The sequence below is a fragment of the Myotis lucifugus genome, unplaced genomic scaffold, assembly GCF_000147115.1.
Source record: "Myotis lucifugus unplaced genomic scaffold, Myoluc2.0 scaffold_43, whole genome shotgun sequence".
Taxonomy (NCBI): Eukaryota; Metazoa; Chordata; class Mammalia; order Chiroptera; family Vespertilionidae; genus Myotis; species Myotis lucifugus.
The window spans coordinates 3811669-3828947 of NW_005871091.1; the positions used below are offsets into that span (position 1 = coordinate 3811669).

At 43.6% G+C, this 17279-nt stretch overlaps 1 long non-coding RNA gene across 1 annotated transcript in view; it reads right to left on the bottom strand.

Annotated features, from left to right (window-relative positions):
* The window catches only part of LOC111825859, a 157308-nt gene that overhangs the window by 86776 nt on the left and 53253 nt on the right, over window positions 1–17279 (bottom strand). Inside the window, exon 6 of the long non-coding RNA XR_002829063.1 lies at window positions 15396–15555. This is a non-coding gene — a long non-coding RNA (uncharacterized LOC111825859). The remainder of the gene's footprint in view (window positions 1–15395; window positions 15556–17279) is intronic.

The window sequence follows — 17279 nt, forward strand, 5'->3', positions numbered from 1 at the left end:
TCCCAGGTAGCAACCTGTGCTATTCTAGAAGCTCCCTTCGGCGTGTGGATTCTATGGTCCTGAGCTATAGAGTGCCTGCACGCACGGTGGGTATGTGTGTGTCTACTCCCTCAGCAGCAAATATTTGTGGAGAGCTTGGAGCCAGGCTCCGTGCTAGGCTCTGGAGATAAAGCAGGTCACAGAACAGGGGAAGCTGTCCTCCTGGGGACTGGCCTTCGGTGGAGAGACCTCAGTCCTGTGGGGATCTACGGAGAAGGGCCCTCGTGTGTCCTCTGTGCCCGGCTCCGGGAGGTGGGGGTGCCCTGCAGGTACCATTGAGGGCCACCCCCTCCTCTGAGCCTCCTTGTGCTTCGCAGGGTTCTTGAGAAATCCTGTGGCTACATTTCCTGACCCCACCTCCACCCCACACCCTGACTCCCTGCTCCCACCGCACCCCGAGGTGCTTCTGGCATTCTGTGCCCTTTGCAGGCACCAACTTTCTGAGCAACCGGAAGAGGGTCTGCATCTGTGTGTCCCCTCAATCCCCAGCACACCTGGGACGTAGACGCTCCCTATAACCCCTGTTGCGTAAAGGGCTGATTGAGGGAAGCCATTGATTCTGGGCTCCAATTGCTCCGAGATAACTATCTGGACGGCTCCTGACTGTCCTGCAGATCAGATGAGCCCAGGAGATGAAAGGACCTTGGAACCAGCAAGCTGTTCTCCCAGCGATAGTTCTTATTATCCCCATAAAAATGGCACCAGCTAAGTGCCTGTTCTGGGAAAGGCTGTGGAGATCCCCGGTGTTCGCTGGGAGTGTGTGCCCTTGCAGGAACACGCGTGTGTGCGCATGAGTGCATGTCCCCGCCTGGAGGGCCAGAGTGGCCCCCCAAGAAGATCTGTGCTTTCAAGGAGGCTGCGGGGAGCGTGACCTCCTCCTCCCTGGCCGGCCCTGTTCACAGGGACACATGGCTGCTCAGGCCCTCGGGACGCCTTGCCAGAGGGCGAGGGAAGGGAGAGGAAGAGAGAAGGCACTCGAAGTCCCCATGTCCTTCGGTCCATCCTCGTGTGGGCTGCAGCCAGCGGCCCGCCAGGCAGGACGGAAGCACGGCCCGGCTGTAAATGACTGCTGGCTCCACGCTGGCCACCCGCCCTGGCCGCCCTCACGGAAGGGCCGGACTTTACCCAGCAAATCGGGAAGGAACTGGAACCTCTGAACTTGGGACTTGGGCTGCGTCGATAAGGCCAGTGGACAAACAGAGGGCAGGGGCCGAGGCTCCCCTTTATACACACAGAAGCCCGGCTCCAGGCTGATACTGTGGAGATCTTTGCCCTTTAGTTCAAACAGGAAATCTTAAAATGGAAAATGAGCTGCGTAAGGAAGGGGCGCGGCCGCCAGCCCACAGGGAAGACGGAGCAGGTTGTTGGCACCAGAGCGGGTGGGTCGGGCTTCACGCGGAGGATCCCCACTGGCCTGGGGTGTTGGGGGGCGGGCAAGAACCACCTGGGGGGTCGGGGTGGGCATGGGGAGGGGGGAGAACCAGAAGCCTGGGTCTGACCCACAGCACCCAGCTTGTTCATCATGTGGCTCATGGGGAGCAACCTCACCCATGGAGCCTCAGTTTTCCCATCCATAAGTGGGACCAGCAACACCATCCACCCGGGAGAATACACGAGAAGATGAGGTCATGAGCATGAAAGTTCCGTGCACATGGCAAAGGGCTCGACTGGCCAACCCTGCATCCTGGCGGAGGCTCTCCCCCCAAAGGTGTTTCATAATTGAGAGGGAAAGTCCAAAACAGCATCGCCCACTCCTCACGCCACCCCCGTACACCCCTTGCTAGCAGTTCAAAGAAGAGCAGATTGGGAGAAGATACGTAATTAGAGAAAGGTTTCCAAGTAATTATTCACCTGTAAATTACTCCTCTCCCCGGAATCCCATCTCCAGATCCTTTTGACAAGGTAAATTCATTTATTTACATCTCTAACTAGCCTGCTTTGGTAAACATTCCAACAAGCTTGGATGGCCCATTAAAGAAAGAAAAAAAACAACATTGAAGAAGTGAGGCAGACAGGAGAGAGAGAGAAATTAACTCTTGGTCATTCCTGGCACCTACAGAATTAACCTTCCAGGGTAATTAACAAGGAATCAACGCCAAGGCAAACCTCATCCCCAGCCAGGAGGGAGCCCGTCCCAGCAGGGTGGGAACCAAGGGAGGCCCTTCTCCACATGGCTCACAACTCCCACCAGCAGTAGGACTTGAGGGGAGACTATTAGAAGGTTCCAGAACCTTCCAGTAATCTCCTCTCAATCTAATCTGCTCCGGGCTGCACTTTCACTTTCAGGAAGAACCCGCCTTATCTGGTGAAATCACTCTTGACTTTCCCCTCTCACTCACAGACCCTCGATCATGGCCTGGCCACTTCCAGGCCTGACGCATTTTAGGCTCTCAATCAGCCGCTGCTGAATGAATGAATCCATGTGCTATTCATTCCAGTGTCGTAAAGCCTCTCAAATTTGGGGAACGCCACAGTCACCCCCTCGGACTCAGGCCGCCATCATCTCTTGCATAGACTGGGGCCTCTGTCTATTCTCTGCCTCCTGAACCTATGACACGTGTGTCAGAGGTGACACGCAAACTCATTTTTTTGGTTGATTTTTCTTTGTTAAATGGCATTTAAATATATAAAATAAATATCAAAAATATACATCTTTGTTTTACTATGGTTGCAAATATCAAAAAATTTCTATATGTGACACGGCCCCAGAGTTAAGTTAGGGTTTTTCAAAATGCTGACACGCCGAGCTCAAAAGGTTCGCCATCACTGGTCTATTCTCGGCCTCCAGTCTCTCCTCCTCTCACCCTCTACACAGAATTACCTTCTTAAAAGGCAAACTGGAAAAGTAAGCAAGGTAATTCTTTACCTCTGACCACTGAGGAGAAAGTCATGGTTAATCAGGACAGTGACCCCTGGAGTCAGATGTCTGGGTTTGAAGTCTGGGTCAGGAACAGACCACCTTGTGGCCTTGGGAAAGTTACTTAACATCTCTCAGTTTCCTCATCTATGAAACAAAATAAATAATAATAATAATAATAATAATAATAATAATGGCACTTACCCATTATAGCATTTACCCCTTATAGTTGTTGTGTGCATTGTGAGTTAACGGAGAGTGCCTAGCACTTAATAAACATCAGCTATTAGCAGCAGCATGGCTGTTATTGTCATCATCACCATCATTGCTTTACATGCCTTCACTGCCCTCCCATTGTCCTTGAATTAAAAGTCAAGCTCTTCAGCATGGCTCAGGAAACCTGGGCCCTGCTTGCCTCTCAGCCTCAAGTCTCACCACATCCCCACCCGCCCTAGTCCAGCCACAAAAGTCCTTGCAATCTCCCAAATGCTCTATTTTCTCTCCACTTCAGCTCTTTGCACAAGCTGCTTTCTCGGCCTCCCAGGAACTGCATCCCAGGCCCCAGGCATGCACAGACAGCAAACCCAGAGAGGCGCCCACAAAGGGACTTGGCTCTCAGAGGTTACCCCGGTTTGAGTAGCAAGTATGTGTAAGGTTCAGAGTTGACCAGGCAGCCTTTCCAAGTTCACACGTCTCCTAAAAAGAGCTTTCTTTTGCTCTGAAATGCCCACCATCCTATGAAAAGAGAAGGTAGAGATGAGTCTGCCCAGTTTTAAGATGAAGGAACCATATATGGCCCACAGAAGGCCTGTGACTTGCCCAAGGTCACCATTTAGTAGCAGCAGGAATAGAATCTTAAGTCTTCCAAGACCGCAGAATGGGGACAAGAGTACCCACTGAGAGGTGGGCCTGAGTTCACATCCCCAGCCAAGACCATGAGAAAATGTTCACCTCCCTAGGCCCCGATTCTTCATCTACAAAGTAGAGGTAGGAATGACGTTCTTACAAGGTGGTTAGGGAAGATGACTTGAGACGCCTACTGTATGGGAAAGTGCTCAGCCACTGCCTGGCCTTGGAAATGAAGAGCAAAGGGGAGGGAGAGAGAGGGAGGCTGCACAGAGGCAGGTGCGAAAGGATCTGAAGGGGCATGAGAGCAGGAGAAGGAGCCTCTGCCTCCAGCCCTGGGCTCAGAGACCTTCACAGCCTGCACCCTCAAAGGCCAAGGGCAAATGGTGTCCTCAGCACAGAGGCACAGGCCAGTTAAGACAGGACATAGAAGCAAGGTGGGGCTGGAGACCCAGGTCTGGGGGAGCCAGCACCGCACAGAAGCCACAGTGATGGAATTCGGTGAGACTCCCAGAGAGTAAGCTGAGGATGGAAACCAGGGGGTGGCTAGGACCAGGAGGCAGGGGGAGAGACTTGGAAAGGGTAGGGTCCTAAAATACACAACAATGATGACAGCATGGTCACCACAACAATCCACCCAGAAATAGCAACTCTATTTATTCAACATTTTCCTCTGAGTGTTCTCTAAGAGACTTTTTTTCTATGTCACTGAAAGAACAACTGATCTCACAACGCTAAGTGTTATGTTAGGGGAAGGCAATTCAAGCTTTCTTCACTCTCTGACCTGAACATGGACTTCTCAAGAACCAGACACAGACCCCAGAGCCTGGCCCAGGGCGGCCTCAAAAGATAGGTGAATGGTTGGGAAAATTAAGGAAGAGCCAACACTAAAATCAAAAGGAGAAATACCCAGATAGCCCTGAAATCCATATTTTGCTAATATGAATAGTATTATATCTTATTTTCCAAATGAGAAAGTAGGCTATTATATGAGTAGAAAAACTGTTTCGAGTTCAACTAATCTGAATTAACTCCTGCTTCCTCCACTTAACTTCTCTGAGCCTGTTTCCTCATCTGTTAAATACACATTATTTTGTATTTAGAATCTTTGTTGGGGGGAATCAAAATAATGTATATAAAGTATATCCCATATGGTTTGCGCTTCATACATGAAACCTTGTCTTCTAGACCATAAAGCAAGTCCAACAAAATTCAGAAGCATGCCACATATGCTATATGCTCTAACCACAAAGCAATGCAGTGGGAAAATAAATAACAAAAAGATACCAAAAGGAATCTTATGGTTTGGGAAAGTTATGAGCATACTTCTAAAATAAGTCAAAGACCAAAGAAAGAATTAAAATGTAAATTATAACACACATAGAACTGAATGTCAGTGAAAATGCAACATATCACAATGTACTAAACACAGCTAAGTCAACACTTGAAGAGGAATGTAGCCTTAAATGGTTGGATGAGACAAGGAGAAATATTGAAATACCACCAACTAAAAATCCAACTTAGGGAACTGGAAAATAACCACAGAATAAACTGAAGGAGAGTAGACATAAGAAATAAAAATGAGCCCGGCCAGTGTGGCTCATTGGTTGAGCATCAACCTATGAACCAGGAGATAATGATTCAATTCCTGGTCAGGGCAATGATCCCTAGTAGGAGGCATGGCAGCCGATCAATGATTGATTCTCTCTCATCAGTGATGTTTCTATCTCCCTCTCCCTCTCCCTTTCTCTCTGGCAGCCGATTAATGATTCTCTCTCATCATTGATATTTCTATCTCCCTCTCCTTAGATGTCTATGATAGAAAAGAGCTTTGTGACTGGTGACAGGTCAGTTGATAAAGACAGACTATTCAATAAATAGCTATTCATATGAAAGATATAATAAAAACTTTTATTCCTATTTCACCCATATAAAAAATCAGTTTCAGGTATTTTGGTAATTGAAATGAGGGGAAAGAGAGATAAATACATCAATGATGAGAGAGAATTATTGATGGGCTGCCTCCTACACACCCCACACTGGGGATCGAGTTTGCAAACCGAGGCATATGCCCTCACCAGGAATCGAACAGTGATATCCTGGTTCACAGGTCGATGCTCAACCACTGACCCATGATGGCTGAGCAAAAATATATATATGTATTTTAAAAGAAATAACAATAACAGTGGAAACTAGTAAAATAAAAAGTGAAAAATTAGTAAAATAGAAAGAAAGAGAACTTAAACTCAAAGGTTGGTACTCTACAAGTCTAAGAAAATTGATACACTTTTGAGGAGAATGATCAAGAAGAAAATGACAGAAGGCTCAAATAAATAATATTGGGAATAAGAAATACTATTAATGACTTCATGCCAATCCATTTTAAAACTTAGATAAAATAGAAAGATTCCTAGAAAAGTATAATCCACCAAAACTGACTTAAAGTGGCTTTCCCTTTAATCATTAAAGAAATTAAATCTATAATTTAAAACCATCCCATAAAGAACTCACAGGCTCAATGATTACAAAAGCAAGTTCTAGCTAAATGTTAAGAGCAGGTAATAACAGATCATTCAAACTCTTGCAAAGAATTGAAAGACCAGAATAACCTCCCCACTCATTTCATGAGGAAAATACAGCTTTGATATCAAAATGAGCCAAATATCATATAAAGAAGGAAAATCACTAGCCATATGAACCTAGATGCAAAGTCCCCAAACAAATATTTTAGCAAGTCAAATGCAGAAATTATAAAGATAACACACATGACCAAATTTGGTCTATCCAAGAAATGCCATTGAATTAAATTAGATATTTATTTTCACCTTTCATCATTGTAACATATAAAGTGAGATAAGCCCAGCCAGCGTGGACTCAGTGGTTGAACGTCAACCTATGAACCAGGAGGTCACAGGTTGATTCCCAGTCAGGGCACATGCCTAGGTTGTGGGTTCTATCACCAATGTGAGGCATGTAGAAGGCAGCCTATCAAGGATTCTCTCTCATCATTTATGTTTCTATCTCTCTGTCTCTCTCCCTTCCTCTCTGAAATCAATAAAAATAGATTTTAAAAAATAAAAATAAAAAACTAAAGTGAGATAAATCACTAGAGAGTATGCATCGACATATAAAAAGCTCTTTAAAACTTCAACACTAGCCCTACCCGGTTTGGCTCAGTGGATAGAGCATCGGCCTGCGGACTCAAGGGTCCCGGGTTCGATTCTGGTCAAGGGCATGTACCTTGGTTGCGGGCACATTCCCAGTGGGGAGTGTGCAGGAGGCAGCTGATCAATGTTTCTCTCTCATCGATGTTTCTAACTCTCTATCCCTCTCCCTTCCTCTCTGTAAAAAAATCAATAAAATATACTTTAAAAAAAACTTCAACACTAATAAGTGCTTTTAAAAAAACTTAGCAAACTAGAAATAAAAAGAAATTTCCTCAATTTAACAAAAGAATATTTACAAAAATCCAAGGTAAATATTATACTTCATGGTAAATCATTTGAAGAATTTCTTTTATATTCAGCATAAAAGTTGCTATCCTAGTTTAAATTTGGGGTTTTTTTTAGAGGTCCTACCTTATGCAATTAGACAATACAAATATATAGAGAGATATATCTAATTATCTTTCTTCTTAAATTACATGATTATCTACCAAAAAACACCAATAGAAACTACAAATTATAAGAATAAGAAAATTAACTTGGTGTGGTGAACACACAATACAGTATTCAGATAGACTTGTACTCCTCAAACCTATATAATTTTATTAAATAATGTCACCCCAATAAATTGATTAAAAAAGAAAATAAAATTAAAGAAAACTAGTAAAATTGTTATCAGTAAACCAAACATAATTACATTTTTATAACCTAACAACTATCACTAAAAAATACAATTTTAAAATGTAATTCATTATAGTAACAAAAATAATTCAAATACAAAATTTGCAAGAGCTTTCTAGAAAAAAAGCTATACAACTTCTTAGATGACACTTTAAAAGACTTAAACGGGAGGAAGGGGACTGCATTCACGAATAGGAAGTTTCAATATGCAGATGCCAACTGTCCCAAATTGATGTGCAGATTCAACACGATTGACAAAAACCTAGCAGTTGGGTTATACAGGAGCTCCCACATCTAATTTGAAATGCATGAGCAAGAGCCAAGGGGCAATAGTAATTCAGTCAATTTTGATGAATAACAAATAGTATAAAACAAAACTTATCTTTCCAAATATCAGAACTTAATATAAAATTATAAAAATTAAGATAGGGTATTTTTGATATGCGGAGAGACATATACGCCAATTGGAAGAGAATTGAGCCCAAAAACATACCTACGCCATTAAAGATGCCTCAAAAAGGAAAGAGCTTTGTGACAGGTGACAGGTCAGTTGATAAAGATAGCCTATTCAATAAATAGTAATGGAACAATCAGCTATTCATATGGAAGATACAATAAAACTTTTATTCCTACTTCACCCATATAAAAAATCAATTTCAGGTATTTTGGTAATTGAAATGAAAAGCAAAACTTTACATTTTTTAAAAATATAGAATATATTGATGACTTCCGGGTAGGGAAGGATTTCTTAAGTAAGACACACCAATGAATAAATAAATAAATAAATAAATAAATAACAGACAAACAACCTAACAGAAAAATGACCAAAGGATATTAATAGACTTCTCAAAAAAAAAAAAAAAAAAAAAAAAAACTTGCATGGCTAAAATAAAATAAAAAATTAAGGGCAGTCAACCTGATGAGAAATCAAGAAAATTCTATTAAAATCACAGTGTGATATCCTTTTCATCTACCAGAATGGCAATAGCAAAATTGGAAAAGTCTGACAATACCCAGCATTGCCCAGGGTCTGGAGCAACAGGAAATCTTATGCACTTTCCAGAGGAATTTAAATTATTTGTGTGATCATTTTGGAACACAATTTGCCATTTTCTCACACCTTTGCGGATGCACATACCCTGTGACACGTGAGCCAGAAACATGCCGAAGAATGCCCATGAAAGCAGCGTCTGAAATAGCCAGACATCAGAAACAACCCAAACGTCTATCCACAGGATAATGGATACGTACGGAACTGGTGATATACTCACATAATGAAATACTACACAGCGGTAAAATGAATGAACTACAAATAAACACATTATCGTGATTGACTATCACAAACTTAGGAGGAATCAACCTTTCTTTATGTCTTGACTCACACAGGGAAGGATATTAGTTCCAGTGTCTACACAACACGCCGGGATCACTTGAATCTGGGGTGATCCACCCAGAGTCACCTGGTAACAAGTTCCCGTCAGATTTCTTGGCCCTCCTGAACTAGACACTATGCTGGCATTTATATAAAGCTCAAAAACATGCAAATTGCACAATCTATTATTTAGCAATACCAAAATATGTGCAAAACTGGCGGGGAGGGAGAAGCAGTGGAATTATTTTAAAAAACTTACTTCTGGAAGAGAAGGAAGATGTGATGGGGAAGGGGCATGCAGTGTATTCTGCCACGTGTTAGAAATATTTCATTGCAACCGTGGGATACAAAGCTATGTGTATCGCCCTAGCCGGTTTGGCTCAGTGGCTAGAGTGTCGGCCTGCAGACTGAAGGGTCCCTGGTTCAATTCTAGTCAAGGGCACATACCTTGGTTGCAGACTCAATCCCCAGCCCTGGTCAGGGTGCATGCAGGAGGCAACCAGTCAATGTGTCTCTCTCACATCAATGTTTCTCTCTGTGTGTCTCTCCCCTTCCCTTGCACTCTCTCTAAAAATCAATGGAAAAATATCCGGAGGTGAGAATTAACCCCCACCCCAAAAAAAGCTATATGTATCATATGGACTTTACTTTTAAAGAAGCAGAGAAAAAAAGACCAAAAGAAAAAGTATCAAAGAATTAACCATGGTTATCTTTGAATGACAGATCTTTTTTTTTTCCTTCCTTCCTTTTTTTTTTTTTAGTAGTTTCTAATTTTCTACAATGAACATGTATTTCTTTTATAATGAAGGAAAGAAAAAATACTTTGTTTAACAAGACAAACCCCTCAATTGTGAGGATAAATACCAGGCAGTTAAAAGGAGAAGGAATGGGGGGGGGGGGGGGAGGCGGGAGAGAGAAACCACTAGGTATAAAAATAACTTTCCCTGGTTTGATCTTCTAGAAACAAGCTACAATCTCAGGAACTCTTTCTCCCCTGAGCTTTTCTGGATCCTACACAACAAAATAAAGCAAAATGTGCCTGTTGGATTATATTGTTCCCTAGTCAGGTAGAAAAGAGAAACTTTTTGTGCATTTAAGGAAAAGCACACAGCCCCTCCCCGGGCCTTATTTTTAGATTTACTGTAATTGGGTCTCCTGAAAGGCTCCCGCAGCCAAGTGAACTCGGAAAGTATGTTTTTCCTTCTTCAGGCGTCATTCGCGTCTCTGCTTTCTGTGGAGGTGAGCGCGGTCCGTGCAGCCTTAGGAAGGCAGGGACTTCCCTTCAGATTAGTGTGTTCCGTGGCATTCATCTGATTTGGCCGCAGCCGCTCGCTGGCCTCAGCAGTTGCTAAATTATTTCCTGGGAGGAGGTTAGGAGCTTGAGGCAGTGAGAGAACAGTAAAAGCAATAATGGCCTGCAGGGAGTATGTTCTCCCTGATGGACATGTTGAGACTGAGACGCCGAGAGGTGAACGATCTGTCCAGTATCAGAGTCGGGGAACCAGGTGTGGAACTACGTGCCACCAGCTGTGACCAGCTTTGCCTTGTGTCTTGCCCCACCACCCCCCAGATCCTGTCCTTTAGCCCTTCGGTAAGGCCCCACCTACCTAGATGCCAAGAGCCAGTTCTAGGGTTCCACCCAAGGGCCCTTAAAGTCTTTTTGTGGGCAATGTATAAAGAGAAGAGGAAGAGAAAAGATGGGAAAAAAGAGAGACAAGGGAAAAATCATCTTCCCAGTAACAGCCCAGTAAGTCTCTGCAGCCTCCTAGAAGATGGACCTCCTCCAAGAAACCTTCCCTGATTTAATCCATTAAGTTCATTAATCTCATTCATTCAGTCATCAAATTGTATTAAGCACCATCATGTAACATAGTTACAGCATTGGTCTAAAGATGAGCAACCAGAAGGCAGGGATTGGCTGACTCAGGTATAAACACACAGCCCTGAGCAAACTCATCAGGACTGAAAATTGACGGTCCCTCCTGGAACTCCAGGCCCACTGCAAACTCAAACCAGCCTGAAGAACATCCAGACCAAACCGGCTCAGGGAATAAGGCCTCCCCCTTCTACAAGCCCCCAAATAAAGACTCCTGCCTTTGCCAAAAATGTCTTTTCCTTCTGGGTGCATTTAAGTCTCAACTCAAAAGTCCCCTCCTCTGGGAACCCTTCTGAAGCAATTCCCAGACAAAGTAAATTGCTCCCTCCCCAGTGCTCCCAGAGTACAGAGTACAGGCTTCCTTTATGGCCAGCATCTCCTCATGGCATGAATTCATTTAGAAGTATCTTCCATTGACATGTGCCATCAATAGGGTAGTCACTAGCCACCTATGGCTATGGAGCACTACCAAGGGGGCTAATACAGATTGAGCAATGCTGGAAGCATAAAATCCACATTGGAGTCTTACAAAATGTAGTACGTACTAATAAAACTAATAAAAGAATGTGAAATGTCTCGTGAGTAATTTTCATACTGACTACATGTGGACAGGACAGTACTTTGCATATATTGGGTTAAACAAACATGTCAAATTAATTTCACCTGTTTCCGTCTTCTGTTGTGACCGCTAGACACGTGCAGTGGCATGTGAGGCTCACACTGTCGCCGTGTTGGGCAGCTCTATCGGTGGTCAGAACCCCACCGTGGGGGACCCGGGCTCACTCACCTTGGGACCCAATCCCTTCTTGCATATACGGCTGACACTTGAACAACACGAGCTTGAACTGCACGGTCCACTTCAACTCAGATTTTTTTTTCTATAGATACAGTCAGCGCTTCCTATCCTGGGTTTCGCATTGGCAGATTCAACCAACCGCGAATTGAAAACAATATTTTCACATTCCCAACTGCAGATTCCCAACCGAAGATGAAAAATACTGTTTTTGACCCTTGGTTGGTCGGATTCAGGGATGCAAAGGGCCAAGTGTAGTTAAGTTGTAGGGAAGTCAAAAGTTATAGGTGGGCCCTAGTCAGTTTGGCTCAGTGGATAGAGCAACAGCCTGCTGACGGAAGGGTCCCTGGTTCAATTCTGGTCAAGGGCACATGCCCAGGTTGCGGGCTCGATCCCCAGTAGGGGGCGTGCAGGAGGCAGCCAATCAATGATTCCTTCTCATCATTGATGTGTCTAACTCTCCCTTCCTCTCTGAAATAAATAAAAATATACTTTAAAAAAAGTTATAGGTAGATTTTCAACTGCATGGGGGTGGGGGGGTGCCCCTTACCCCCACATTGTTCAAGAGTCACCTGTAGTAGACATTCAAGAAATGATAGAAAAGTAAAGGAGCCTGGCCGGGTTGGCTCAATGGTTGAGCATCGACCCATGAACCAGGAGGTCACCAGTTCCTGATCAGGGCACATGCCCAGGTTGCAGGCTCAATCCCCACTTCGGGGCATGCAGGAGGCAGCCGATCAATGATTCTCTCTTATCATTGATGTTTCTATTTCTCTCCCCCTCTCCCTTTCTCTCTCTGAAATCAATTTTTTTAAAAGTATATTTTTTTAAAGTAAAAGAATTCACAAATGCCTCAAGGCCTAGAAAGATGTATTGATCATCTCAAATGTAGTAGGTGTATTACTATCAGCATCTGGGACTGATTCCGTTCGTTCCAACTCAAAAGTTGAGAAAGGAGGACAAGTTGGGGGAGGAGGGGGTCTGAAGTCCCTGGTTCTGATGCTGACCCCTGGCAGCCAGAGAACTTCGTGCAATTCAATCTCCTTAACTCCAATCATTGCTGCCATGCCCACCCACGCACCGGAGGAGAGTGAGAAATTCTCTTCCTTGCCCCAGCCCTGGCCCCAGCCCCTCCGGTTATCTGGCTTAGATTTTCTAGAAAGCTCCAGAGTGAGCAGACATTGTGTTCCCAGGATTTATAGCTCACTTTATAATGTTTTGGGTGAGGCCAGAAACTTTACAAGCATGATTGCTTTCCTTGTTTTAAACTAAATAGGATTTCACTTGAAGAGAAGAATCCCAGAAAGAGGGCAGGGGAGGAGGCTACTGCGGGTAAGTGAGAAAGCTCCTGCCCCTCTCCTCCTCGTGACCCAGACTGTGTCTCCGGGTCCAAGTCTAGGGAATGGGGAGGAAAGTTATCTTCTTAGAGTTGGAAGTTTACCTCAGACCAGCCTTGCAAGTATCAAAAAATTCAACAGCCCCCAGATGTCTGATTCCACAGTTGTCGTTGATGCAATTACCGTCAATCCTCATTATTTCTTATTTATGAATTTTCCAACTAGCTACAATTTATTTGTAACCCGAAAATCAACACTCACAGCGGGGTTTTTTTAGGGCATTCACAGACATGAGCAAATTTGTGCCCACTCAAAAATTCATATGTTGAAGTCCAACCCCAGGACCCCAGAATGTGACTCTGGAGATTGGGCCTTTAAAGGGGTGATTAAGTTAAAATAAGGCCACTAGGGTGGGCCCTTAGCTAACAGGTGTGCTTACAGGAAGAGGAGATTAGGACACAGAGAGACAGGAGGAAAGACCACCTGAGGACACAGGGAGAAGGTGAGCGTCCACAAACCAAGGAGAGGGGCCTCAGGAGAAACCAACCCTGCTGACACCTGGATCTCAGACTTCCAGCCTCCAGAACTGGGAGAAAATTCATTTCTGTTGTTTACGCCCCCGTCTGTGGTGCTTTAGGGCAGTTTGAGCAAACTATTTACACAAGTTCCCAGCCAAGGCTGGGCGGGCCACGCTCAGCCTTCTTCTTCATCTCTCATACTGTACACCAGCATCCTTTTCCCAGTCTATTTCGTGCCATGTTTTTCACACTTTTGTGCTGTTCGCTGCTGATTTCACTGCTTGAAATGGCCCCCAAGCGCAGGGCAGAAGTGTGATTATTCCTGAGCACAAGTAGGCAGTGATATGCCTCACGGAGAAAACGTGTTAGGTAAGCTTCCTTCAGGCCTGAGTGATAGCGCCATGGGCTGGGAGTTCAATGTTAATGAATCCACAATATGCATTAAATAAGGTGTCTCTAAACAGAAACACGCATACAACAAAGTTATGTGTTTATCAGTTGATGAAAACGTTGTGAAGAGAGGCTCCCGGACACCTAACCCCGTATTTACCTTGGAAACAATACTAACTCCGTTTTCACAGTGACTTTATAGAACATACTGTAGCAAATGATGAAAACCGATGCCCAGCTGGTATGATCATCAAACCAGGAACCAAGAGGTCAGGTCACTGGTTTCATTCCCGGTCAGGGCACATGCCCAAGTTTCAGGCTCGATCCCCAGTAGGGGGCGTACAGGGGGCAGCCTATCAATGATTCCCTCTCATCATTGCTGTTTCTCTCTCTCTCTCCCTCTCCCTTCCTCTCTCTTTAAAAATCGATAAAACTTATTTATTAAAATAAATTAAAAAGACTGCATCCGGCAATTCCATTTCTGGGTGTTTACCTGAAGGAAACAGAATCACTACCTCAAAAAGATACCTGCACCCCTTGATACCTGCAGCCTGCTTGACAACAGCCACAACATGAAGCACCTTGAGCGTCCATGGGCAGATAACTGGATAAAGAAAATATGGCATGTGTACACACACAGGCACATGGAATATTACAGCCATAAAACAGAAGGAAATCTTGCCATTTGCAACAACATTGAGAGACTTTGAAGGCATGATGCTAATGAAATAAGTCAGAGAAAGACAAATACCATATGATCTCACTTATATGTGGACTCTAAAACACTGACCTCATGGAAACAGGGAAGAGACTGATGGTTGCAGAGGGGAAACTGGATGAAGGTAGTCAAAAGGTACAAACGTCCAGATAGGAGATGTAATGTACAACAAGATGGCTAAAGTTAAACAACACTGCATTGCACATTTGAAAGTTGCTTAGAGGGTAAACCTTAAAAGTTCTCATCACAAGAAAACAAAATTGTAACTATGTGTGGTGATGGATGTTAACTGAACGTATTGTGGGGGTCATTTCACAATATATACATATATCAAATCATTGTGCTGTACACCTTAAACTAATAAAATGTCACATATTAATTATATTTCAATCATAACTTTAAAAATACTTTAAAGTTGATTGTAAATGTTGTTTTTGTTTTGGTGCCCTGACTGGGAATAGAACTGGTCACCTTTCAGTGCACAGGACCAACCACCTGAGCCACATGGACCAGGGCTATAAATGTTGTTAAGAAGAGATCAACCGAAAGACTTGTATGCATGCATGTAAGCATAACCAATGGACGCAAGACACTGGGGCGGGGGCGGGGGAGGGGGTGGTAGGGGACGCCAGGGGAAGGTCAATGGGGAAAAAAAGGAGACATATGTACTACTATTTGTAATACTTTAAACAATAAAATAACATTAAAAAAAGAAGAGTAATGAGTTCTGCTCTTTTGATACATTGTTTTTTTCATGCACCATCCCCTCTGGCTTGCCTCACTTACTTTTGAATGGCCACTCACCACATATAACCTGGGGAAGTTCAGCAGATATGCTCGGGAAAGACAAGAGATCGAAGAGCAGATCATTTCTCAAAGCCCATTAGAAGGAAAGCATCCTGACTTGTCTCATATTGTTCAGAGGAGGGATTATGTTGGTCAGGCACAGGCATCCGCATGTGGACTGAGGAATATAAATGAGAAATTAAACTTTTTTAAAGTTTATTTTTATTGATTTCAGAAAGGAAGGGAGAGGGAGAGAGAGAAACATCAGTGATGAGAGAGAATCATTGACCAACTGCCTCCTGCATGCCCCACATTGGAGAATCAAGTCCGGGTTGACCAGAAATCTAAGTGTGACCTCCTGGTTCATAGGTCAATGCTCAGCCACTGAGCCACGCCGGCCAGGCGAAATTAAACTCTTAATTGGACAGACAGGTTCCAAACATCCTGTTAATATAAAAAAAAAAAAATAGCCACACCCTTTACCTGTGTACTGGCACATGGCATCCAGCACAGAAGATACGCAGACAATCATAGATGAAATTGGCAACTGTATTATCTACTGGCATGAAAGGCACTTGCCTCGGAAGAGGGAGACCTTTGACCCTATTCCCTGAGTCACTCCTCTGGCGCCTCTCCTGCCTCATGGAAAGGTCAGGGGTTGTGCAGTCAGGCAGACATGGGTTAAACCCTGTCTGCCCCGCTCACTGGCTGTGCAAACTTCAGCCTCAGTTCCCTCATCTGTAAATTAGGGCTAATACCTATTTTGCGGATTATTGAAAGGATTGGGAGAAATTAAATGCCCATTGCAATCCCTGGCACACACTGGGTCATTCAGGAAGGCTCTTCTATGTCTCCCTTATGTTGCTAGTGCATGTTTATTTGTGAAGCTCGTCTCTCTGCAACCCTCTCTCCCAGGGAAGTAAGGACCCTGTGCCGATCTTTCAGCCCTTCAGTAAAGTTCTATTGTGCACCTACTCCTTACCAAGCTCTGTGTGATGTGGGAGAAGCAGGAATGTAAAGCTCCTATTACCTTATTCGAAGAAACCCTCTCTAGTGTTAATAATAATAACCTCCTATCTTAAACAATAATATCTTAGTGTCTTTTCATACCCATCATGCAACAATTAGAGTGATAAGACACTTAAGGGATCAGATCTATGGCTCTAAAAATCCTGCAGAAGATACTATTTACATGTTGGTGGGGGTGGGGAGATCTGAGAAGGCTCCCTGGAGGAAGTGAAGTACAGGTGAGGTGAGAAAGGGATGGGTGGGAGAAACAGTGAGCAGCTTGGTTTTCACAGGAGCATGTATCTGAGCCCTGAGGGCCTGAGTGGAAAATCATGTAGTGAAAACACGTTTGGTTACATTTCTTTCAACAGCTTCTCACCTCCCATACAAAAGCCAGTCTTGCTTCTTCTCTCCTTTTTTTCTTTAATGAAGTTGGACAAATTTTTACATTTATTTTCTAAATTACATAAATAGTGAGTGTTCTGTTAACAAATTTAGAAAATTCAATCAAAGAAAAAGAAAGTTAAAATCACCCACATTCTTATTCCTTAAAGATAACTATTATTAATATTCTGGTGAATTCCTTTCTAGAATATCATTTAAGAGTGTGTGTGTGTGTGTGTGTGTGTGTGTGTGTGTCATACTGAACATGATAGTCACAAATCAGGATCATAGTGTGCATGTTGTAGTTTACTTTTATCATGTGGCTAACATGTTGCAGACATGTTTTCAACGTCCATAAACATGGAGCTCTATTTTATCATTAACAACTATAGTATTCTCCTGAACGTAGTTAGCATCATTTATTTAATCCATTCGTTCCTGAAGAACTCATCATGTACTGTATGTTTTAAAGATTGTTCTAATTATTATAAATATTTGGTCAGACAGAAC